At 36.5% G+C, this 26,145-nt stretch overlaps 3 long non-coding RNA genes across 3 annotated transcripts; 1 reads left to right on the top strand and 2 right to left on the bottom strand.

Moving 5' to 3' along the window:
* Positions 1-3,033: 3,033 nt before the first annotated feature.
* Positions 3,034-5,314, bottom strand: LOC110226319. The gene is made up of 2 exons (XR_002330389.1): positions 4,216-5,314; positions 3,034-4,089 (listed from the first exon to the last, which is right to left on the bottom strand). It is a non-coding gene; the product is annotated as an uncharacterized LOC110226319 (long non-coding RNA).
* LOC110226318 lies at positions 5,112-6,419 on the top strand. Its single transcript, XR_002330388.1, has 3 exons — positions 5,112-5,187; positions 5,312-6,132; positions 6,349-6,419. It is a non-coding gene; the product is annotated as an uncharacterized LOC110226318 (long non-coding RNA).
* Positions 6,420-10,374: 3,955 nt separating this feature from the next.
* On the bottom strand, positions 10,375-12,752 carry LOC9306597. Its single transcript, XR_002330387.1, has 5 exons — positions 11,969-12,752; positions 11,735-11,867; positions 11,554-11,634; positions 11,392-11,463; positions 10,375-11,304 (listed from the first exon to the last, which is right to left on the bottom strand). It is a non-coding gene; the product is annotated as an uncharacterized LOC9306597 (long non-coding RNA).
* Positions 12,753-26,145: the final 13,393 nt, after the last annotated feature.

Below are 26,145 nucleotides of genomic sequence, written 5' to 3'. Positions count from 1 at the left end.
CACTTTTCTCAGGACCGAGACATTCGCTTGACGATCATTAAAATTAAATATTTAATTTTAGTTTCAGTTATATACGTCTTATTATATCATGTTTGATTTTCAAAGTTAGTAACTCGCATAATCGTAAAACATGTCATGTCTATCGATCACGATCATGTAAAAAAGATTTTGACACATATAAAAAAGAAAATTTGATAATAAATTACAAACTAGAAAAATAAAAAAAAATTACACTTTTCTTTGTTTTTGAAAAGGTATATAAAATATAAATAAAAAGAAAATTATACAATATATTACAAATCGTAAAACTAAAAAGATTATTGATAATTTCTTTTTAAAGGTATATTAAATTAAAAATAATATAGTAAATTACTAATTGTAAAACGAAAAGAATTACATCATTACAGTTACTATAAAGCTTGTTTGAGGCCACAAATTTATTTGTTCAGTCGACACACATACTTCAGACGGTATGAATCAACAAATGCTTTAAGAATAATGGTTTTGTAAAAGAAAATTGGTAATTGAGCCATATACACTTCTTCCGTGAATGTGCCTTGAAGAAAGGCATGATTGATAGCAAGTTATCAACGTGACCAAGAATGACTTCTTGCGTGACCAAGAACATGTCGTATTGAGGTAGACTTGATTACTGAACTAAAAGCTTCTTTTGTTGGTTTAAGCTTGAAACCGACATTAACGTGAACCGCAAGTCATCGGTTCATTTATGAGATAAAGCCAAATCTTTAGGAGTTATCTAGAAGATTCATTAGAGTCCTAATCGAGTTAGGATTAGGTCAAGTGTTGAGACTATATAAGCAGATGCCGTGTGTGGAAGTCGAAACTAACACAATCGAGATTTGTCTAGGGTTTTAATTTAGGGATACGATAAAACGTGAATTCTCAAAGAACAACAGAAACGATTGTAACCAAAGATGGTGTTCTTGATTTTATTGATGAAAAGAGTAGTTTTGATCGTACAAGAGTTTGATCGTTAAAAGAAAAGATGTTTGTGCTGTGAGAGCTTTGCGTAGTGTAAATTCTAGAGCGATCATTTTTCCTGTGAGAGCCTTGAATCTCTTTATATAGGGGTGATAAACCGCCTCTCCAGCGATATTCTCGGAAGATTTCCATTTATCTCGAAGTCGGCGTAGAATATCGCGGATTAGGATAGTTTCCTTATTCTTCGGAGTTTCTTGGAAGATTTCCTGATTTGAGTTGATCCTTCGAGATTTATCATTTCCGGGTTTATCGGAAATGATCCTTGGTTTTCGGAAATGACGCCTTGCTTGGAAATGATACTCTGAAGACGAATATTTACTAAGTCTTTGCTTCGGGTGATGACGAATACTTCGGCCTGGTGAACTTATGCAATCAGCTCGGGTGCACATAAAGGATCGGCTCGGGTACCCGAGATGACTTGTTCGGGTAACCCGAAGTGATGGCCTCGGGTGCACGGAAAGAAGTGGTTCGGGTATCTCGGCGTGAACCGGCTCGGGCGGTTGATGAGCTGGCTCGGGTTGCAAGTTTGGCTGTGGATCCCGAGGCGACCGGCATGTTGCCCCGAGGTGAAAGTCTTGTTGCCCCGAGGTGAATGTCTTGTTGCCCCGAGGTGAATGTCTTGTTGCCCCGAGGTGAATGTCTTGTTGCCCCGAGGTGAATCGCTTATTTTACCGAGGTGATTGATACATTTCCCCGAGGTATTTTCTGAGGTGTCCAAAATCCGGCTCGGCGCTAAGGGATGGAATCCGACCCCAACACCGTGTGTGTGGTAAAGCTTATGAGTTGATTGAGAGTTTTGGTTTTGAGAGAGATTAAGAGAGTTTGAGTTTTGAGTTATTTTCTTAAACTAATAAAGTGAGTTATACTTTAAATCTTGTTGATCTTAAAACCTTAAATCTCGTTCTACATCTTTCAAGTCAAGTCCATATTCTTGATGAAATCCCTCAACAACAAGGCGAGCTTTGTACTTGTAGAGATATTACCAGTTGAAAAGAGTTTCACCTTGAACACCCATTTACACGATATGTTGTTCATTAGGTTATAATAGTTTCTTGTTTGAGAAACTTTGATGTTTATACTCTTTAAAATCCACCGATGGAGGTGACCTTAGTAAATTTGGTTTTGTATTCCATTTGTTCGGAAAGTCATTTCTCATTTATCGGACTTTTAATTCCGAGGTACTTATCTAAAAAACTTATTGGGGTTTGTCACCAGAAGGATCTCGACCTTTGCCTGCTTTGTGTTGTGTAATTATTGTTCCAATACCAACAAAATACCTCTGCATAAAGGAAAAAAAATTGTATTAAACTAACGTACGGAAAACAAACCTATCAAAAGTAGTGTGTTTTGGCATAAAGAAAACTCATAAAAGGTAAAACAAGGGTTAACACATAAACGAAATTCCTATGAAGAACTTGGAGGTTCAGCCAAGAGATGCAACCCACGCACACAATTCGCATCAGAGCAAGAGCAAGATCAAATATGAAGAATGAAAATAATAGATTTAATAATCTGTTAGCGAGTAAGGCTTATTTACAAAAAGCATCGTCAAGTTCACTTCTTTTTGTGTATCTTTCTCATTATATGGCGCATATATAGCAAATTATGTAATAATTTGCTTTCCGAATGTTATGTATACTGACCTTGTAACCTCGATTTGATATCAATGAATTTAGAAGGAAAAAAAAAAAAAAAAAACATATAGATAAATATATTTTACGAAATTATCACATAAAACTGAAAATGATAAACGTGTATTCTTCAATAATGTTGAAGGGAAACTAAACGATTGAAGTTTTTGAATACTTGTGAGTGCAAGCCATGGTTACAAGAAACGCATAAATCGTAGAGAACACGAGCTGATTTGTATTCTTGACGCATAAAGAGATGATCGACGATCATCGCTAATTCTTCATGGCTTGCACTCACAAGTATCTCCTTTCTTGTTTTCTCCACAAGAACCTTTGACTGAACTTTTCTTCACAAGAAAACTTCTCAACCAACATGCATTATCTTTCTTTGATCTGAGACTTTCCATGACTTTATACCTTGATTTAACAGAAAGTTTGATGACAGAATATCATCATAAACCTTACTAATAACAATCATTGAGAATAACCTCTTCTCCCACATAATCTCATCTTTCTCATGAACTAAGAACTTTTTATTTTTTGTCTCAACTTCTCTCTTAGCCTTAGTTGCAATCTTTCTGTGTCAAAGTCTCATCTAAAAACGATTTTCAGCATTCTTCATAAACCTTACTGATGATAATCATTCAGAAGAACCTCTTCTCTTACATAATTTCATCTTTCTCATGAACTAAGAACTTTTTCTGTCTCAACTCCTCTCTTAGTCTCAGTTGCAATCTCTGTGTTTCAAAGTCTCTTCTAAAAACGCTTTTCAGCATTCTTCATAGTTTCTAGGATGCTTCCATAACATGTTTCAACATCTATGCTCTTCACCTTTTTCATGTCATTAGAAACTCATTGTTCCATAAGACTTTGAATCAACTGTTCTGAAATGTCATCAGTAAACTATGTTCCCGGACTCCAAATCCAGTGTCCTTCTACCAGAATCTAGTTTCACATGTCTAGAGTATCTCTGCAAAATTTCATCTCATTCCGAGTTTATTTGGTCATCCGGTTGACATTTCCATAAGAACTGGTCAAATCTGAAACTTTCAGATGAACTGTGCCCGGAAGAAGCTCGAATAAAACACAAACCAACCGTCAAAATCTCAATCCCACCGTTGATACTCAAGACAGCATTTTCACGAAGCTTACCACCAAGTTTCAGCTTGATCGGATTACGTTTCATCCACCAAACGTTTTCTTGAATCAGACATCTCCTTTCTTGTTTTCTCCTTTCTTCTCTAATTCAAAAATCATATACTGTGACATTGCAATATCTCTCGTTGTCGAAGAGGGAGACTTGAATGAAGTCTCAGATGAATTGATGGTGAATAAAGAGATGCTCGCCAGAGATGAGGGCTGAGAGTTACACCAGAAAATTCACCGGTTAGGATGTGGTGGTTGAAGACGGCGGCCGTGACGGTGACTGGTGATCGGTGAGAGTTGTGACCTCTAGCTGTCGTCGGAGATAGAGAAAAAGGGTCGATTAAGAAGAATAAATCGAAGCAAGAGGGAGATGAGGAAGAAAAATCAAAATTGGGTATTTAATCAAAGGGTTCAAGAGGGAGTGTTGGATTTGAACCTTTGATTAAATATGCGAAAGAGAAAGCAAAGGCTCGTGATTAAATCGTGAAGGAGCAAAGTCAACGACAAAGTTTATGGACACCGTAGATCTCGCCGCCGTCCTCTACAGCACAGAGCCGACAAAGTGAGCAAAGTGAGCGATCCAGGACGACCGCTCCACCTTGACCGGCGACCACCGCACCGCCAGAGAACAGATCTGAGCGACTTCGATGAAAGGCTTCAACCGACAATGTTGTGGACTCGCATACAGACAAGTGGGCCGAGCTCGGTGATTGTATCTGGATAGAGATAGAGAGATTTATTTAAATAAAGCCCAGGCCCACGTCGACCACTCAGATTTATCCCACGTCGTCCCCTCGAATTTTTATGGACTGGTTTATAACAGATGAGGGAAGATCAAAACTGGCCGGTGATGAAGCTGTATCCCATAAAACGACATCAAAGGATCTTTGATCCACTCGTGAAATAAACCAATACACAGTCTGAGGCCAGTTCCTTTTTTTTTCCATGAACTGTGAAGTGTGAATGATGCTTACATTCTCAGAGTCCCACATCAATAGGAAGCTTTTCGAGTGACCACAATGCTCTGTTTCTTTCGCCGAGCTGTCTCTTTCGCTTCTTCAGCTTCAGTTATGTGAATCTACGATTAGGAAGAAACAAGGGTGGTGAAGAGTATCGTGTTCCGTTTTGTTCTGTGGCTCTTGATGTTCCTAAGTTACGTATAGCTCAAGGCTTTTTGGTTTTGAGAGATTTGAAGCTTCCTGTGAACGGTTTGGTTATGCTAATGGATATTGGCCTTGTTGAGTTCTCTTTTGGTCTTCCCTTCGAGCTATTTTCAATCTGATTATGTAATTCCTTTGGTTGCTTACATTCTCGGTGTTTCCTCTGCCTAAGGTTAACGGCGTTTGGAATCTTTTAGGGAGTTTCAAAGCGGTGCCTACTAAATAAAAGGAGATCTCTTTGCTCTATGGTATGTATCTGATTTACGTGTTCGTGTCCCTTATTCTCGTCTTAATTAATTTCACATCTTGAAAAGGGTTTATTGCTATGAATTTAATTCTGTAATTGAGTTGGTGAATAAGGAAAAGGAACAGTTGTTTTTGGTACAAGGGCTTCAAGATTTTTGAGAGATTCTTCTCACGGAACATGAATCTGTATCATTACGCTACGGATCAATGCTATTTTGTGTCGGACGAGTCGGGACACATTTGACCAAGGAGATTGTGAGGAAGATCTAAATGTTGGTTACAGATATCCTGCCATCAAACCACAGGATGATCTTAAGAATTGTAGCTAGAGAAGAGTTTGACCGTGGCTGGTATGACCATTTGAAGAATTTATCTTCATTGGAAGTGTTAAAGATCTTCGCGTCCACGGAACTTGAAGATAGGTCCAAATCCTTTCACTCTTTGAGACTTTCTGTATGTTTACGGCAATTATCTCACTTGACTTTCTCCTTGACACCAATAGCAACAACTTTCAACACCCTTGCGTCTCAAACAAAGAACATTACTCGGTGGTACAAGAATCTGTCAATAACTCTGCGTTGAATCAGTTGATGCAAATTAAGGAGCTTTATGGTTATGATCAGAATAACATGTGATGTCACCAACATCAACGTTCTAGAGATCATTGTCTCCCCAAACACAGTTTCAGATGACTTCTGTTGTGATTTTCCTTATATAGAAACACCAGCTTCTCTCAAGATATTTTCCAGACATGTTTTCAAACTACATTCTTTCTGACAACTCGTGATTTCTCTAAAACAAAAACAAGCAAACTGTCCACAATTCGGAGAAAAATAAAACTACCTCATCAATGGTGAAGTAGCTTATTAAAGAGAGTGAATCTACGGAGCCAGAAAATGATACCCTTTTGCTTTTGGTCTCCACAACAAACTTGCGTAGGGAAGACGGTAACAATATATTAGGGCTCACAAAAGTCTAAGTAATTTACACTCTTTTGAAAATTTGACCGCGTCCGGTCATCGACCTTTATTTAACTCCGTTTAAAATTCGAACCAACGTCCAAACAAGAAAGTTTTAACAAGGCAAGATATAATAGATTGTAAAAGACTCTCATTCGATATAAATAATCTTAAAGCTAGAGCTGAAAAACTTTTTCTCTGTAGGATTGATGATCGGATCGGTCAGGTATTGTGAAGGATACTATCGGTGATTGTCTTCAGGATATGGCTACATTGGTTGTTGTCTTGTTGATGTATTATCATTGGTAAGATATAAAATTCCAAACTATATTTTATTTGTTATCATATATCCAATGCATCGTATTAGATCATATATTTTGTTTGATGCTTAGGGTTGTGAGAAATTGCTAGTAATCATTTTTTTCTTTTCTTTTGTAGGTAGTAATCATTTTTCATCTTGCCCGTGTATATATTTTCCTCGATTGAACAACACGGAAGAGTTACAATTAATTGAGATGATGGAGACTGTAAGCCGTCTATTGGAGGCTATGCAATTAACCAACATGCTTCATCACTTCCATGTATATATCTTGCGATTCTCTTCTCTCTACTATTACATAAAAACATTTTGGAAACTTTAACACAACACAACTATTTTTTTTTTGTTCTCAATGACACAATGCAATTATGAATACCTAATTGAACCAAATAAATTGTCAATCTCATATAAACAAACAATACAATTCTAATGCAGTTAAAAATATTTTAATACAATACAATTTTCTCTCATTCTTTATAACCAAGTCATGTACGTTTGTAAAAAATATTTTAATACAATACGATTTGTACGTTTATTTAGAAAAAGTTAATTAACTGGAAGTTTCATATGAGAACGAAAAAAATTGAAGACTTTAGTTGAGAATAAACAATATCTATGCTAGTACTTTTGAAGTATATTTTTAATGGGTGAAGCAAAATACATTTGAATACAATAGGTATTCGACCCGTTTACAAATTTTGTTCATAAAAAGTTTGTTACGTCGGGTTATATTTAACCCAACTCATACACCAAATATTTCTTATCTATACTAGTATTTTTGAAATACATTTTTAGCGGGTGGGATAAAATGCATTTGGATACAATGGGTATACGACCCGTTTACAACTTTTGTTCATAAAAAGTTTGTTCGGTCGGGTATATTTAACCCAAGTCATATACCGAATATTCCTTATCTATACTAGTATCTATACTAGTATCATCGCAGCACATTTTTAGCGGGTGAGGTAAAATGCATTTGGATACAATGGGTATCCGACCCGTTTAAAAATTTTATTCATAAAAAGTTTGTTCGGTCGGATTATATTTAACCCAACTCATACACCGAATATTTCATATTTAATCATTTAGATATTTATAAAATTTGACTAAGAGTTAGAATTATGATTCTCCTATAATCTTTGTTTGATTTGTTTTTAACTGTTTTGAATCATCATATAATACATAAAGTCAAAATTAATTTTTTTTCTGCATATACTGTGATTCAAAATTTTTAAAACGGACATATATTATCCAATTGACAAAAATGTGTGTTCAACGTTCCACATCGACTAAAATATTTAGACAATGATTCAGAATCATATCATAAATAAGATCAACATTAATAAAATAAATGGTTTTTTGGCGGGACGAGTTTGGCGGGACAAAGTTTTTAAATCAACAATAATAAACAATTAAAATATCATTAATCCGCCGCTTCAATAAGGATTAAATCTTTAATTTTTTTTAATACCACCAATATTAGACATATCAAATCAGTCTCATTTAGAAACGATTGTAAAATTAAAAACAAAAATTGTCCCGTGATATAATGTCATTTACTAACAATTGTAAACTATAAATATTAAATGTCATAGAGAATGATACAATTTGAAAACTTTTATATATAATAAATAATCGTTAAATTTTAAAAATTACTACTTTTAGGAAATAAATTACGGGACGGGTTGAGAAATTACAGGACATGTTATATTTCGGATCAGGGTTATATGGTGGAAAAGTTTGAATCAATATTTATAAAATTTTAAATATCATTAACATGCCGCTTTGATACGGGTTAAATATTCAGTTTATTAACAATTGTCTTGTGTACTCATGGTATACCGTTACTTAATAACAATTGTAAACTATAAAATACATATATTTTATAAAGATATACAATTTGCAAAATTTTATATAAACCAAATTTAAAAATAAATCATCCTGCGGTGTACCACGGGGTTAAAATCTAGTACTATGTTATTTACAAAATTTCTCAAACAGTCTAATAATTGAGAATAAACAATATACTACGCGACTGTTTTTGGTTTTTAATACTAATACTTAACTTAGTAAATTTAACCAAATTATTAAATTTTAATCGAATAATCGAGGAAACTCTTTACCCCGCGCAGAGCGCGGATCAACCCCTAGTTTTTTTAAACAAATATCAATTCAACAAAAATTTTGCTTGAGTAACGGGTCAGGATTTGAGTGTTGATATTCAATTTCATACATATTTTTTGACGTATAATTTTATATACTACTATAAAATTTTAAATATTTTAGTTTGTAACACTTTTTTTTTTTTTGAACTAAAACTTGTTTTCATTCCATTAAGGTAGAACTCAAGTACATAGAAAAAAGGAATCTTAGATCCAAAAGTTTCAATAACAACAGAGAGGGCTTTTCTCCAAAGCCAACATAAAGTAGATAAAAAGATAGATAAAGTTAAAGGTGAGTTACTCAAATAACACATAAAAGTGTGTTTATTACTTATATAGCTTGTACTATTTGTTGATCATTAATGGCCAAATAACCCTTGAATTGTTGTTATAGGAAAAAAGTTATTACAAAACTGCCATTAAAAGATGCTGCCACATCAGAGAGAGAAAGTGAGTTTTAAGAGGGAAAATTTCCCTCCACTTCAAAAGTCTATCGTTGTAGTGACGATAGAGTTAATAGGTTTTGGTAGATTATCACGTTAAAGTTATTAGGTTGAATAAGTTATGTGATAGAGTAATAAGGCGATAGAGTTATTTGATTGAGTTAATTACAGTGGTGGCAGAGTTGAAAAAAAACCAGAGTTACATGACAGAATATGATGACTTTACGTTTACTAAAATAGCACCGTGACAGATTTAACGTATGTGGTGGCAGAGTTATAAAAAAATTGAGTTATGCGGAAGAGTAACATGTACTGGCAGCAGACTTAATGAGGGATATAGAGTTACTTGACAGATTTTGCGAAATAAGTCTGTCGTAACATGACAGAGTTAATCCTTATGACAGAGTTATTTTATAACTCTGTCATAACGAGGCAGAGTAACGGTTTACTCAACTAGCACGTTTGAGCATTTTTTTTAGACGTATGTGGTGGTAGATTTAGAAGAAATTGTTAGCGATTAGATTTAAGTAGGGCGAACATAACATTATGAATTGTCGATTTTACCCTTTAAAAAAATTTATATTACAACATTTTATTTTTTGTGGGGTCCTTGACAACTAGATATTGTACATAGTTGTATGTAGATGTCTTGTTGTCCTGATTCCTTCATAGTTGAACTAAATGAAATTTCGTCATTTTGAAGTTGAACCTTGAAATCGAAAATATAAATCTAGTTGGTAACATTAATTTTCACATTAGATCGGTTTTTAAGAAGTTTTGATTGGAAAATATTCAGGAAATAATAGTTTTACTATTTATTGCATCAATATAGGTCATCATGAACTAAATGTTCATTGTTACACAAAGAGTGATTTGTGTAAAAACAAGTTTATTATCAAATAAATTTATAAAAATTTATATATTATATTTGAAAATAGAAAATGTAATAAATTATTAAAGTTTAAAGTTTTTAATGTTAAAAATCACTTGTTACGATTTAATTTTTAAAATTTCATAGATATAATTTTAATGTACCAATTGCTGAATTTGTTTTCTAGTTAGCAATAATGATTTGTTTTCTAGTTACCAATAATGATTTGTTTTCTAGTCTGTTGATATAATTCATCTTAATGTAACAATTGATTAGGATTATATATTTTCATAAATGGAAGTAGTAATTGAGAAATAAAAGGTGGTATAAATTATCTTGAGTTGGTATAATTCAATCATCCATTGTAGATTTTTCTCATTGGTCTATATACTTTGTGAAAAATGTCATTTTATAAATATAAAAAGAAAAGAGAAAAATTAAAACTCGTATACAAATGTGAAAGTGATAGAACAGGGGAGTGCATTAGACAATCTGATAGTGACTTGAGAGACAACACACAAAGTAAGCCACAACATCTATGATATGCATACAAACACATATTGCTGAATTTGGGCCACGATGTTTTAGACGACGGCGGTTGTGGTGGCGGTGGTGGATAAGTGTTTAGAATTGATTAAGAGGCGGGAAATGGAGACGGATGAGACGAGGAGCATTAGAATGACTCCGGCGAATGCGGCGATGAGTAAGTGGCAAACCTGTCGCAGACTTTGTTCCACTTGGCATGCTTGTTTCCATTCTTCGCCAACTCCGCCACGAATACCGCCGCGTTTGCAGCAGCAGATACTAGAGTTGCGTTTAGCTTTTTTCCAAACGTTTATCAAGAGACCAAGTCAACACATATATTGAAGTTTTTAATCCGGAATAAAACCGAAGCTAAGTCTTATCTACCAAAGCTAAGTCCAGTTCTTGTGCCATGTAGCATAACTCATTCACAGAAAAGACAGATTTCAAACCCAAATCTTAATGTTTGGTTGGTGTATCAGATTATATTAATACATACATTAACAATGTCAGAAGGGCCAATGGAGTTTTACAAGTCTACAAACAGAAGAGAAGGTCAAGTTCCATGGAGCAAAAGAGTGCCAAATTCTTAGAGCAAAAACCTTTATGTGTGTCTTCCAACTTTGAATAAACCCCAATAATGCAGTAACAAGAGATTCTGATCAGCCTTTTCTCTTAGGTTAAAAAAGAGTCAAGAGATATATAAACATACAGTTTTTCCGCGTATGTAATATGCACAAACCAAACGCAGGAATAGAAGAAGAATTTGGATTTGATCTTTAAGATCTCACGCATTCTTGGTTACTTTTTATCGGTGGTCACACCAACAACAACATTGGTCACCTGCAATTTGTGTGTTTCAGTCACTTTGTCATAGTTTCCTCTAATGTGGTAAATAAGAAGAAGAACACAGGTGATAGAAATACTCACCAACTTTCCACTTTCATCAACGGACATGGGGTTTTCTACAACAACAGTTTGGGTCTGAGAGGGTGGTGTTGACTGTTGGTAAATGAAAAATCGATTAATAGAGTAAGTGCCAGTTCCATAAGAATATACAGGTTATTGCAAATTCAAAATTTGACAACTCACAGTTGATGTAGAGGGCATTGTCCCGGGACAAGCTGTTCCATTTGGCCGGTTAGTTGGGAGAGGCACCCTTCCATTGCTCATCTAAGGGTAAAAAATGAATCAGAAATGAAATTTTCCAACAGAGAGATATTTCTACTTAACTCAACCAGGCAGAAGTGACTTAATAGATAGGAGTACTCACATTAACGTTAGTTACGAACTGACAAACAGCGCTCAAAGACCAAACGCAACGCATCATCACAGATGATCTTCCGCTTGTTACTCGGGTCTTGAAGGTTGTTCTTCCTTATGTAAGCCCACAATTGCCTCACAATCTGAAACCAAAAGCCAAATTCAGCAACACATAAATAACAACAATTGCGTATACATACTACATAACACATTGTCATAATCATAAATGAAAGACAGTGATAACCTCAGTTCTGGGAAGAGCAGGTTCACCAACGAGGATGAGATTGTTGTACGGATGAAGCGGAGGCGACGGAGGCTGAAGGGTTTTGGTGAGCACGGAGGAGGATATTGATCTGATTTCTGATGAAAGTCGTCTTCTCCTGAGGTCAAACCCTAACTTAGCTTCAAGCTGTTGAACAACACTGGTTAACGATGTGAGAGAGCTAGGGTCTGATTGCCGAAGCAAAGTCTCGACTCCTTTCGCTAGATCCTGGTCCGACACAATTGTGAGTCTCAACAGTGGCGGTTGTTGTTGTTGTTGCCGGCGCGAGAAAGATGTTCCTCTCCGATGGGATTGGTCACATTGTATAAGCTATATCAGTGATTAGAGAGAGAATGAGTCGCGGAGACTGGAGCAGGAGAAGGTGAGTGTTGCTGCGGTAGTGACGGGAGTAGTTTGGTGAGAGAAGAATTGGATTTAGCTTTTCGGTTGGGCTCTGGTGCGGTGGCGTAACAGCGACGGTGGTGGTGGTGAGGATTGGTTATGGCGGAGGAGACGGTCGCCGCCGTCGGTTGTTGTTCAAACCAAAATGAGAGAAATGATTTTTGGATTTAGGGTTGTTGTGCTCTTGGTTTTATAATTTTTTTTTTTCTGGGGGGTTTTTTAATTCAAAATGGCACAAATGTAAATAAAATTTTTAGAGAGGTTTAAAAGACTTTTGACAACTTTTAAGTGTTATTTGAGTAAGACCCTCCTTGATGGGTGTTATCTCAGTAATTAAGTCACTTTTAAGGTATATTTGAGCACATTTTCTCTAAAGTTAATCGATAATAACTTCTTGAAAGTTTTGAGCCAAAAGTTATGAAGCATTTTGGTACATGTGAGATCAAAAATAATTGATGAGTCTTCCAAGAGCGAGTTAACGAAGAAAAAATTAGCCACTATCAAGAGACGAAGTGGCGTTGGTGGATGGACCAAAGTCGAGATTATCGCCGGCACAAGAAAAACTACACGAGGTAGTGCTTTGACAAGGTTTCGAGCAAGGATGAAGGTGCTATGATGTTTGAGGTTGTTTGCTAAAATTGTCACGGAGTGAGAGTTGAGCTTAGACAAACCGTATCATGTGGAGCTGGTGTGGAGAGCGTGTTGCTTAAATTGTCATAAAAGTATGAAGGAGAATGATCATTGGACAAGTTCAAGAACCTAAAAAAAGCTTTAACAACCAGGATTCACAATTGATAGGTGCAAGACCGTAACAGAACAGGTGGGTCCTCTCACATGAAGTCATTGGCGGGCATGGAGATTAAGAAATTCCACACAAAGTTTGTAGTCGGTTTGCCACAAGAAGTAAAAAAAAATTCAGACCTGAGTATCAAGCTTTTAAATGGATGAAAGTCTTCCCTAAAGTAGTTAATCTACACATAAATGGTTTCGGAAAACAGGGGGAGTGGATAAATGGGGCTGAAGAAGCTTCGGTAATCACCGCTCCTTGGATGCGGGATCATAATGCCGTTTTGTAACATTTAAAAATAGTTTTAATAGATATTTTGTAAGAATATCATCAATACTTAATAGATCAAAAATTTAAAATTTATAAATACTCTAATTTAGTTTTTTTTTTAAAATATATTTAAAAATATTTATAATAGGTGACGGGTTATATTATATGATGGAATGATTTATGATCCTTATAACTATTTAAATATTTATATTTAATTTCATACAATTCTATTTGTGAAATTCATAATTTTATATATTACAATAAAAAAAATTCAAAATATTTGAAATTGGAACAATTAAAAATAGTTTAATTTAATATTTTAAAAAATATCATAAATATTTAATAAAGCAAAAAGATTAAAGTTATAAATACTCTATTTTGATTTTTTAAACATATATATTTAAAATATTTATAGCAGGCAGCGGGTTAAATATAAGGTATTATATATGATAAAAAAGAGTTATGATCCTTAGAACATACGTCATGTTAAGATTATATGATGAGATGGTTAAATAATTTTTGACACCTCCAAATGTTTGAAAATTTGATTTTGCAAGCAATTTTGAAAATAACGAATGATGGATTGTACATGTGCACGCAATTTTTTCATTGGGATTATAAAATGAAAATATAGAATCCACGCACGGGTTGAATTTGATATTATTATATACCAAAATATGTTCATAACATATTTGATTATGCGAATAATTGCTAAATTCTGTAACTAGCTCAAACAAATCTCCATTTCAACAACAAAAAAATTATAAATTGAAAAAGGAACTTCCCAAAGTAATTCAAAATAATAGCTAATTTATTTAATTAACTCAAAATAATCTACGTTTTAGATGCGACTCATTTATGATATTTCAATTTTTGTTATAACTGAATTATATTTAATCTCACTTTGTGGTTGTTAACAGAAATTAACTCATTGTTCAAACAATACTAATTTTAAAAAAAGAAGAACGAAGCGGAAAAAAAAAAGCAATGGATTTGTATAGATATGATATAGAAGTGAATACCACGCAAATTATTTATAGCAAATCAAGTAGCGGGGAAGGATCTGGTTATTGTTTTTTGGAAGATAACTACAAAAAAAAAACACAGAAGATTTACATATTTTGAGAAGCGAATCATTATTATAACAATTAATATTCATAAAATTGGCATTTACTCATTATTATCTATGATAGTTTTAAAGAACATTTACTTTTGTTTTTGTAAAAAGATGGAACAATAACATATATTGACATAAAATATAAAATAAGTTCTATTTTTATTTTATAAAAAAAAAAACATATTTAGAAGTTAGTGTATGGGAAGCCCTTTGGCCCATTGGTTGACCAAGGGTTGATTAATGCTTCTACACCAAGAGGTATGAGGTTCGAGTCTCAGGTATTGCGATTTATTAACAAATTTGCAGATTAATGGAGGCAAGTGTGCAAGAGATCTCCAGCGATGTACAATTATAGCCGTTCGCCAGGATTCTACGCAGAGAAGGAAGTGTCGCCAGGTCATGGATCATTGAAGGTATTCATCGAGATTACGAAGAAGGAAGTGTAGTCTGTCGTGGATCTAGTAAAGGTCGGAAGGAATTGTCAGTTGTAGAATCGTCTATGTAACAGTTCTCATAATTTGCAATTAATAATAAATCTAGACGACAAAAAAAAAAAAGAAGTTAGTGTATGTTGATGTCTCTGTATTTTACCGCTTTTAAGCACACTTTTCTCGTGCATTTAGCTAAGTTTCATCTCTCTTTCATTGCATCCATAGTCCTTTTCATATCATTTTCATCACTTAGTACGATTTGCATTGCATGGCATAGCATATTACATATTGGATGTGTTTCAGGTATTTGGAGCTTATTTGGGACTTAATGGATGCAAAGAAGAGAATTGATGATTCAGAGCCAGTCTGAAGTCCCTCAAAGATCGACTCAGATGGAAGTCTTTCATTGCGATTTAGCTTCAGAGCTCTTCATACAAGTTATAGGAACTTGAGTTACCTTTCCAACGGAGGTGATGTCAAGCGAATCAGAGCTTTGATGCAAGAATTATGGTGGTTTTAATGGAGACATATGCAGAAAACTGGTTGGACTCGACAGGAGGTCGAGCAGGCGCTCAGAAACCACCAAGGGTTGGACTCGACCACACCAACTCGACGTGAGGTCGAGTAGGAGGCCATCAAGGAGCACCCTTTGAAGAATCACTCCCCCTCGACCACATGGACTTGACGACACGTCGAGTAGGACGTCAGGAAGCTGTCTGGACACGGACTCGACCACACGGACTCGATGACACGTCGAGTTGGACCACCCACCGACTTCTTATTTTGTCTTGTAGCCAAATTAGGGCAACCTAGTATTCCTATAAATAGGGGTACACGCTATTATCCAGGGGATATTCCTTTTACCCAGCAGATATTCCGCTGCTCTCTCATAAACCCTAGTTTTGTAATCGTTTTTCCCGTTGAATCCTTTAGTTTTTGCACTTACTTTCTTCATCAAAGTTGTAGATCTCGTTCTCATCTATAACATACTTGCTTTTCAATGATTTCTGGGTTTGTGCAATTTTCTGGGTTTTTATGCATGATGTTCTTCAGTGTTCTTGAGTAGTGGATTAGGGTTCTTGAGGATGGATTAGATTAGGTGTGGAATCCTAAGTATATTTAGGTGGTTAAGTGTAGAATTGCTTGATTTCCCTTCTGGTTTAGTAGATCTTAATGCTATTTCTTCTCTGATCAATTGGAAATTGATCTCAGACATTCCAACACCCAAAAGGTGTTTGATGAAATGTCTGAACAAACTTTTCCAGAGATTTGCATACTCTAGCCCAAGAGATTGGATGTTTAGAATGCTTATTGACTTTATTAGATTGAATCATAATGCCTGCTAGGTTATATTTCTTCAATGAGAATTGAGTATGAAAGTGATTTAGCTTGAGAATCTCTGTCACGAGAGTGGATTGATTTGTATTTGAATCTATTTTCTAGGGATAGCTTGATTGAGTTTGTTAACCACCTAGGTAGACTAAGGAGACTGCTATAATCGATTACCCCATTCCTCAGGACCCTTTATCTCTATTGATTGCTTGTTTATCGTTTCTGTTAGCTTTTGTGTTCTACTCGACCTGCTTGCTTATTACTGCTTAGTTTTGATAGTCATTTCTCTTTATGCATGTTCATTCCTGTTCTGTAGCTTTATCGTTTTTATGCATGTTCGATTAGGATTGCTAGATAACAAAACCTCCATTCTGCTTGGCTTGACTTAGTATTCTCTGATCCATCTTGATTGATAATTAGAGCACCTGATTGGATTGATAACCTCTTATACTACAATGGCATGAAAGTATATTAGGGTAATTGATAGCAAAAATCCTAGTATCAATTTGGCGCCGTTGCCATTTGGGTGTCTGCTTGTTACATTTGAGATTTCAGACTTGCTTAGATCAAGTTCTTATCTACTTTACTTTGCTTAATGACTTGCTGGATTTTGCTCTGTCTGTCTGTTTAAGGTCTTTGTCATGCATTACAATGATTTGCCCAAAGAAGAGGAGGACATCTTTGGAGACAACATTCAAGATGAGGAATATGTGGAGCCACAATTAGATGAGAATGTTCTTACATTGGAACAAAAAGTGAAGTTGGATGAGCTTTACAAGGAAAATCCAACATTGACGAGGAGTGACTTAGCGGCTTTGATTCGGTTAAACCTCTTATCATTGCGGGCAGCACTTGAAGGAAGGGAACTCACATTCTATGAGATTAGAGAAGCTCATGCCCTTGAAAAGATGTATTTTCTTACACTGATAGGAGAAGGACAAAAGGTTCATTGGCTCAACCTTTTGATTCTTATGACTAATATTTTGCTATGGAGAAGTCAAGCTAAAGACTTTAAACAAGCTCACTTGGGAGGAATTCCCATGTTTATCTTTGTAAATAGCTCTTTATCTCTTGTTATTTTTGATGTGTTTTTGTAGTGTCTGTGATTTTCAGGAATTAATCGAATTGGAGTCAAAGGAATAGAGACAGGCCAGACTCGATGTGCCCTACTCGACTACAAGTCGAGCTTGCCCCTTGGTGTCACTCCAAACCAAAGACGAACGCCGAGCTCGACGTACCTGCTCGATGAGACGTCGAGTTAGCCCATGAAGCCCACCAGTACCAGGTCAATCACCTCCTTCTTTACCCATCCAAGAGGTAACAACTCCAATTCACCATTGTATATACTACATTTTATTTTGTTTCTCTGTTGGTTTGCCCTGAGTACTCTCTTCCAAATTCTTGTTACACAGAGGACTGTGTAATTTAAGTTTGGGGGAGGGCTCAGAGAGTATTTGACATTGTGTTTTGTTTTCTTATTTCATTGACATCAATGTATATCGAATCAGCCTGATTTAAATAAGATTGTAAAAAACAAATGAGACATTTCCATAGAGAATTTGAAGTTTCTTGAAGTGGTCAAAGTTAAGGTTCAAGTGGATGAGCAAGATTAGTTCTTCACCAGTGAACTAATGCAGCTTCTTCCAAACTAGACTACACAATTTCAGACTATACACCAAAAAAACTAGACTATGCACAATTTCAGACTATACACCAATAAACTATACAATCTTACTCTTCATCATCACCATCATCATCATCATCATCATCATCATCGTCATGTAGGTTGTTCAGCCAATCAAACTCATCCAAACCTCTCTCGACAATCACATTGATTCTCCACAACACAATCTTACTTTCCCATTCCATGCCTTCGATAGCATAGTCTCCAAAGCAAACCCTTAAAGAATTTGTATTCTAACTTCCCGTACCATTCCAATTGTTTCTTGACAGTAGTTTCCACATCTCTCAATATAATAACGGAGTTTCGTCGTCGCCGGTGGCCGGAAAACTGGAGGCAAGTAAGGGTTAAAGAATTTGGACTTTTTTCTTCTTACAATTCCAACTTCCATTTCTCTTTCCACAAGCTTTCTCACTATATCTATCATCTTATGTGCAATCTCTTTAACGGATTCATCATAACCTCGGTTCTCTATCAAGTGAATAATAGCACAGAAGGCAAGACCCAACAACTTTTATCTACCAACAACTCTATGGTGAGCCTAGCCTTGTCGTTATCACGAGAAATTTTTTCAAGTTGCGGAATTTTTTGGCATGAAAAATAAATTTTGGTGAGAAATTTTTACTTTCTTATTATCTTCTCTCACTAAAGAAAGGTAATTTAGTCATTTTATACATGAATAAGATATTTTTGAAAATGAACAATATGAGAGGGTATTTTTTAAAAAAGGCATAGAAAAATGAGCATTTACAAAAAAAATTGTTGTGTCTGATATTTGTTGCAATATATTGTTGTTATTAAATTACTATCCAAAATGTATTTCAACTTTTCTTCAACTATGCTATGAAACTTAAAAAAGAAAAATTGAATTTTAGATTATGAAACTTACTAATACCAACACAACCAATATAATTTTAATTGTCAATAGTAAAACAATCTTATTATAAGTAAATCTTAAAAAATATATTAAACTCAAAAGTATAATAAGATTCATAGTTGGCTCAACTAAAATTTAATATAATATTTGCATAAGATTGCAAGAAACTTACTAAATTTTCTAAAACAAATATTTATTGATTAACCCATGTATTACATGGGTCCTACTCTAGTATTGTATATATATTACAAAATGAGAACTATGTAACTTTTATTGACATATATTATATTGCATTTCGTATGTGTAAAAATATGTGAACATTGTAAAAGAAGCATATATTTATAGAAAGGGTGAGTTAAAAATATGTACATAGACGACCAAATAATTAAGAATCTATACATGAAAATTAATAATTTAGTTCTCTTTCATCTGACTCAAAGTAATGCCAAAAATAACCTTCGTCACATATGCGCGTTAACAAGAAAAATATCGAGATAAATAGTTTAGATGCAGCAGCAAAATATGAGTTTTGGCGGTAACAAGTTTAAGTAGTTAATTATTTGATTAGCACGATATACATTATTTTATGTCGATATAGCTTTTAATAACATGTTTTTCTAAAACATTATCAAGGTAAAAGCACTATTCTTCTTACGTCGAAAACATGTTTATCGTGTCAAATTATTTATTATATGATTGGTATCAGCTAACTCATATATTAACATGTTTACTTAATTTGATAATTTAATTATTACCGTTAATTTATACACTAGCAAATTAGTTATCACCCTAACATATCTTTTAAAAATGGTAAATTATATGTTACATCATAGATAACTATATGGTTAATAAATTATTTATGTTTTTTGATCATGTTAATAACTAATTTTGTTTTTATTTCACTCGGTAACTAATATATTAGCAATTATCTTATTTCGTAACATGTTAAAATATTTATTTGTTCATTATTTATCTCGGTAACCAATTAGGATGACAAGAACAGATGAACGGATTAGTTCCATTTGTCTTCAAAATCAAAATCACCATTGTTGTAACCAGTTTTGTCATAATTGAATAATCACTTTGTCAAAATCCTGGAACCAACACCGCCTTGGTCTTCCTTTTTGCTGAATTGAAGATTGACACTTTGCTGGATTTGTTTTGCATAGCCACCGACACTGTTATGTCGGATCTAGAACCATTAAAACCATCGATATTCTTTAATTTCACATAAAAAATATCAAAAAAGGAGAGACAACAATGATGGAGAAAGTAAAATAATTTTTTTTAGTATGATGAAGAGAAGTTCCTTAACAAAACTAGCAAATCTGCAGAAAACAAAGCAAAAAAATGGAGGTGGCGAGAAGTAGAAGAACGGCAGTGACGAACCATGATGGAGCACGGTGGCACTACGACGACGTTGTCATGAGTGGATGTGACATCTCGTGTAGATTGTGCAGACAGGAGAGCATCAGTGATGAGATCAAAGTCGATGAGTAGATATATATCGACGTATCGTCACAGCCGCATCTCTATTTCTTCTATTTTGTCGATTTAGTTCTCTTCATCTCTTCAATCATTTGATTAATATATTTAAAGGGTATAATTGTCACAAAAAGCAAAACATTAAAAGAGAACATTTTTGAGGTGAGAGAACTAATTATTGATTCTTCCATGTTTAGATTGTCATATTACCCTTATAGAAATGCAAAATCCACTTTGTTTTTTTTTCTCTCTCTTTCTCTAAACGCCCCCCCACCCCTTATCTTTTAAACAAATCTAAAGTAAGTCTCGTTTGCCTCTCCGGCATGCCCTCCCGGCGACGGAGAGGGCTCCCTCTTCTCTAGTTGGTTCCTTTTTAGATCCTCCATATAGATTGTGAATGTGTTAACTTTATTAGAAAACTAATGTACATATATATACTAAGACACGGTCCTATGATTAGGGATTCATTAATTACAATTATGTCTCTTAAGACTTTATGACTAATTTACTCTATACGCTCTCTCAAGATGGAGGGAGTTGTCGAATTCCAATCTTGGAACAGGCGGACTGAAAGTGATCTCGAGAAAGAGGCTTCGTGAGTGCATCCGCTAGTTGATCTCTTGTTGAAACGTGAGAGACTCGAAGAGCACCAGACTGAATCATGTTGCGGACAGAGTGATACTAAAGAGCTATGTATTTCATACGCGAGTGTAAGACCGGTTTAGCGCACAAGTATGTTTCTCCAAAGTTTTCACAGAATATAGATGGGCCCGTTGGCAATTTAGTATATAACTCAGATAAGAGTGAGCATAGCCACATTACTTTAGATGATGCGTTTTCTACAGCCCGATATTCAGATTTGGTTAGGGAACGCGATACATTGCGCTACTTCTTGGAGGATCACGATATCGGATTACTTCCGAGATATATGAAATATGCATTTGTAGATACATAGTCATAAGAATCACTAGTCCAGTCACGTCCGAGAATACATGAAGATTGATTGGAGATGTTGAATTGAGAAAAATTCCATGTGTGATGCTGCTTGCAAGAAACCAGAGAACTCGTTTGGCAGGTTGCCAATTATTTTGTGTTGATTGATGCATAAATTGAGATAATCAGTTAACCGCAAAGGCAATGTGAGGGCGTGTAAAAGCTAAGTATTGCAAGCTTCCCACGACAGAGCGATATTCTGATGTATTGTCAAGTTTGGTTCCACTGTGAGGGGTCAGCTTTGATGAGGTTGGCTGGGGAGTCGCAATCGGTTTAGCAACGAGCATGTTCGTTTTGGCTAATATACTTCCTTCACATAAGGTGCAGCCCTTGTTTCATTCGTGTTGTTTCAACGCCGAGGAAGTAATGGAGATCGGTTGGATCTTTAATTGAGAAATGCTCCGCAAGGAAAGAGAGAACCGCAGCCACAAATGTTGGATCGCTCCTTGTGACAATAATGTCATCAACATAGTCCAAGATAGTACCATGACAGTAAATAAAAAAAGACGTGTCAGAAAGAGAATTGAGAAAACAAATGTTAAGTAGATGTTGCTTCAACTCCATGTACCAGACTCGCGGAGCTTGTTCAATCCGTAAATGGCCTTACGAAGTCGACAAACATGTGAAGGTTGATCCCTGTCTATAAACCCCGGTGGCTGAGCCATGTAGACTTCTTAAGTGAGAGTCCTTTGTAGAACGCATTGTTGACATCAAGCTGCTTGAGTGGCCAATTTTTCTTTACCACAACATCAAGAACAAGTCTTATGGTTGTCGATTTATTTACCAAACTAAAGGTTTCAGCATAGTCCACTCTGTATTGTTGGTTGAAACCCTTGGCTACTAATCTTGCTTTATACTTGTCAATGACACCATTGGGAAGACACTGGAGTTTGAAGACCCACCTACATCCGACAAGATGTTGAGTTGAATTTAGAGGAACAAAGCCCCATGTATGATTTCGTTGTTGTGTAGTAAGTTCATCGACCATTGGAAAACAAAATCTTTTGTCTTTTAGAGCCTAAGTAACCGTGGTGGGTTCTGATGGATGTGCTTTGGATAGTGCAACGGTGTGACTGGTTTTCGTTTTTGGTTTGGAGATGTTGTTTTGGATCATGTTTCTATTTGATGTTGATTTTGTGGTGGAGCAAGTTGTGGCTGAGTTGCGGCGATAACAGTGGTTTGATTTTGTAGCGAGGTAATGGTAGTCGTTTCATTGACCGGTCGAGGGTGTGTCAAAGAGGATGGATTGGTTTCAAGGTTTGGATTTGGCAGTAGACCTATGAATGTTGTATTTGAGTTTGACTGGACCTTAGGTTCAGGTCCATTTTCATGTGAAGAAGTGGGCTCAAAATTAAAAGTGGAGGAAGAAGAGGATAAGGTTGGAGAGTCGCGCACCTGATATTGGTGAGAGCTCGTCGGATTGTCGGGTTGTCGAGGATGCACAGTTGTCGTCGAAATGATTGGTTGTGGCAAGAGAGCTGTTGGTGCCGGCAAAATCGACAATGGTGGTTGGTGATGAAGAACCGAGCACCGGGACCATGAAATTGCAGGGAGAAAAGACGACGAAGACTCAATAGGAGTGACTAAGGATGACGGGCTCTGTTCATGACTTGAGGAAGAGGGTGAATTGCGATTTGTGGAAGTGGAAAATCGGTCAGTTGATTCATCAAACACGGCATGCCAAGAGGTATAGAGTCTCTTCTTGTCCACATCAAAGCAAAAAATATGCAGCTTGTGTGAGTGAATAACCGAGAAACACACATCGTCTTTATCTTGCTTCTAACTTGGTGCGAGTGTAAGGTCTGAGCCATGGGAAGCATAGATAGCCAAATACACGAAGACGTTCGTAATTCGGTTACAATCCGAACAACTTCTGGAGTGATTGAAATGACAACACCGGTGTGGGCATCATGTTAATGAGGTAAAGGGGCCAAGGGTTTGCTGAGTATGGTGAGCTGATCGCCAAGTTGGCTCGAGGCAGCCAAGGTGTAAATGGCGAGGGAGCTTAGGAGCTCGATGAAGGCTGCATTGTTTTCAACTAAGGACAACAATGCGCATCGTGTCCTGGGACATTGCATATCTGGCATTTTCCCAAGTAGGGCTTGAACCCACGCTGGCCAGATTTGTTGAATGTCGATGGCTGCCAGTTGTTTGGTGAAATCGGCTTTTTCATACCTCCACAATTGCAGTATGTTAAATTTATACTTAAACTATGCCTATAGTTGGGCTTGGCATACGTGTTGTTGAGAGTTTCCTAGATTTGAGAAGAGTTGGTGGCACGCGATACCAATGACTGAACAGCTGGAGAGATGATTCCAGTTAAGGCACTATAAATAAATTTGTCTTGTCTCTTCCAGAAGGTGAACGCCGGATTGACCGAGACAACATTGTTGACAATGATTGTTTGTGGTGGGATCTCAATGAAATTATCAAGGATCCCGCTAGATCATACCCATCAGGCAAGGCATGGATCTGAAGGCTCCACGTGAGATAATTAAGAGAGGTTAGTTTGGTGGCATTGGATGTGTTGATGTTGAAAAGTGTTTGAGGTGTGAGGAAGACAGCTTCGTCTGTGGTGACTAGGAGGCCGTTGGGAGGAGCCATGATGGACGGCTTGGTTTGTTTGAAAGAAAAAATAAATAGGTTTAGGTTATCGTTGCTTTGATACCATATAGATTGTGAATGCGTTAACTTTATTAGAGAACCAATGTACATATATATATACTAAGACACAACCCTATGATTAGGGATTCATTAATTACAATTATGTTCCTTAAGACTTTATGACTAGTATACTCTATACTCCACTCATCGTGTCTCTTCTTTGGTGGTGCGGTAGTCCATACGATCCATTCTGGTCTCTTGTTGGTGGTTTGGAGTGAAGCTGTCCCGTGGCTGCAGAAAGACACTTAGGTTTGCCTACTAGCAGTGGTGCGGTTCGTTTTCTTGAGGTCGGCGTCATGGCCGATAGTTATTGTCGGCGGATCTGATTTGTGTCTCTATGTGCGGCGCGTTTCTCTCCGGTAGATTAGTTGGCTTTGGTCAGAGATAGGATTTGGGGTCTTCCCTCATGGGATTAGCTCTAGTGGTCGGTGTCTGGCGTGTAACTCGCTGGTTATGTTGACCTCGTCCTCCTCCAGCTGGTTCGTTGCCTTGATTGTTGAAGATTTGGTTCGCTGCTCGGTTAGCTCAGGTAAGCTCTTAATGTGGGGCTTGAATCTAAAAAGGAAAGATAGTGGTGAGTAAGTCTCTTCTTCGGTAGCAGAGGTGTGGAATTTTCTCCCATTTGATGTGGTTGCGACTCTGGGTTTGGTGGTCGAGAAATTTTTAGATCGAGCCGCGCTTGGTCAAGGACACCAATAAGCCAAAATAGAGTTTCTCTTGGCCCAATCGCCCAAACAGTTGAAGATCCTCCGAGATCTTAGAAGGTTATGGTAGGTTTTGTTTTATGGAGCTTGATTGAGCCACTAGCCTTTGTAAGGTGTTGTGTCTTTTACTTCCATCAGACCAGACTAGAAGGGTGTTTTGGTGTGAGATTTCGTAAGTCGCCGTATTTAGAGGAAGGTGTGAGACCTGAGGTGGTTAGATTGTTAGGCACGTGATGTAACTTTAATAGTCGAAATGAGAACGCTTACGCATAGCGGAAGGTATGTAGCTGGTCAGTGTTGGTGTCGGATCCCGCACCAGAAGTCCGAGACCAACCAAAGATTGCCATGTAGTCAAGATAATGGCCCATAAAGGATAAAGCCCATTGGACCCGTGAGCCGAAGGAACGGTCGAAGTGGTTATCACCACTTCGAGAATCCGAAGTGACTGCACTTCGACATGAGTTCGGTATAGAAGACACGGGTAAGTCGGTTCAAGGACACTTGGGCCAAAAGGCGAGGCCCATGAAGATCAGAGTCAACTCAAATTCAAAAGTTGAGCATTAAAGTCAAAGATCAAAACGGACACATTTAAGAGGGAATAATTGTACTTAATTATTCATTTTAATGTCGTTTCTTTATGTATAAATATAAAGGCCAATGGCCATGTAAAGGGGATCTTTTCCGAGAAGCAAGAAATAATATAGCAATTTTCGTAACAATTCATAAAGCTTTCTACATTCTTATTTTTTGTCCCTCAAGAATAATGTTCCCTATTAACAAAAATACTTGAGTGTGTGAATCCGACATCCACATTTTGGCGCCGCCTGTGGGGACTTAGGATTCTTGAGTGGTCAGATTTTTCTTTACTACATTCCCGAGATAAGCAGCAATGTCCGGAGGAGATGCCGTTGAGACATCATTGGCCGAAACCCTCAAAGCTATGCAGCAAACCATGTCGGACATATCACAAAAGTTCTCGGATGTGGAAAAGGCCGTCGATACGTTGCAAACATCCCAGGTATCTCTTAGTCAAAATGTCAATACTATACAAACTCGTGTTCGCTCTTTAAGTGCAGGAAATCCTGTGGGAATCCGAAGGAGGATGTTCAACTCGCCAAGTTCCGTTGCACGAAATGAAACCAGCGGACAAACAACCCCTGGTGCTACTAATAATGTAATTCAGCCATTGGATGGAGAGGCACAGCTCGAAGATGAAGTTCAACTTGCAGATCAATACGAGCAGGAAAACCTCGACCAGCTCGAGACTATGAGGAAGGTTAGCCAAGAACTAAAAGAAATGAAGTCAAAGTTCCATCAAGCTACAAGTTCGGAGCCAGACATCAATCGAGTCATTGAAGAAGCTAGGCGAACACCTTTCATCTCGCGAATTGCGAGTTTGAGAATCAAAGATTCCCG

This window comes from Arabidopsis lyrata (genome assembly GCF_000004255.2).
Source record: "Arabidopsis lyrata subsp. lyrata unplaced genomic scaffold ARALYscaffold_7, whole genome shotgun sequence".
In the NCBI taxonomy this organism is placed as follows: domain Eukaryota; kingdom Viridiplantae; phylum Streptophyta; class Magnoliopsida; order Brassicales; family Brassicaceae; genus Arabidopsis; species Arabidopsis lyrata.
Note: the sequence above shows the minus strand (reverse complement) of the source record. Positions and strands in the feature narration are given on the sequence as shown.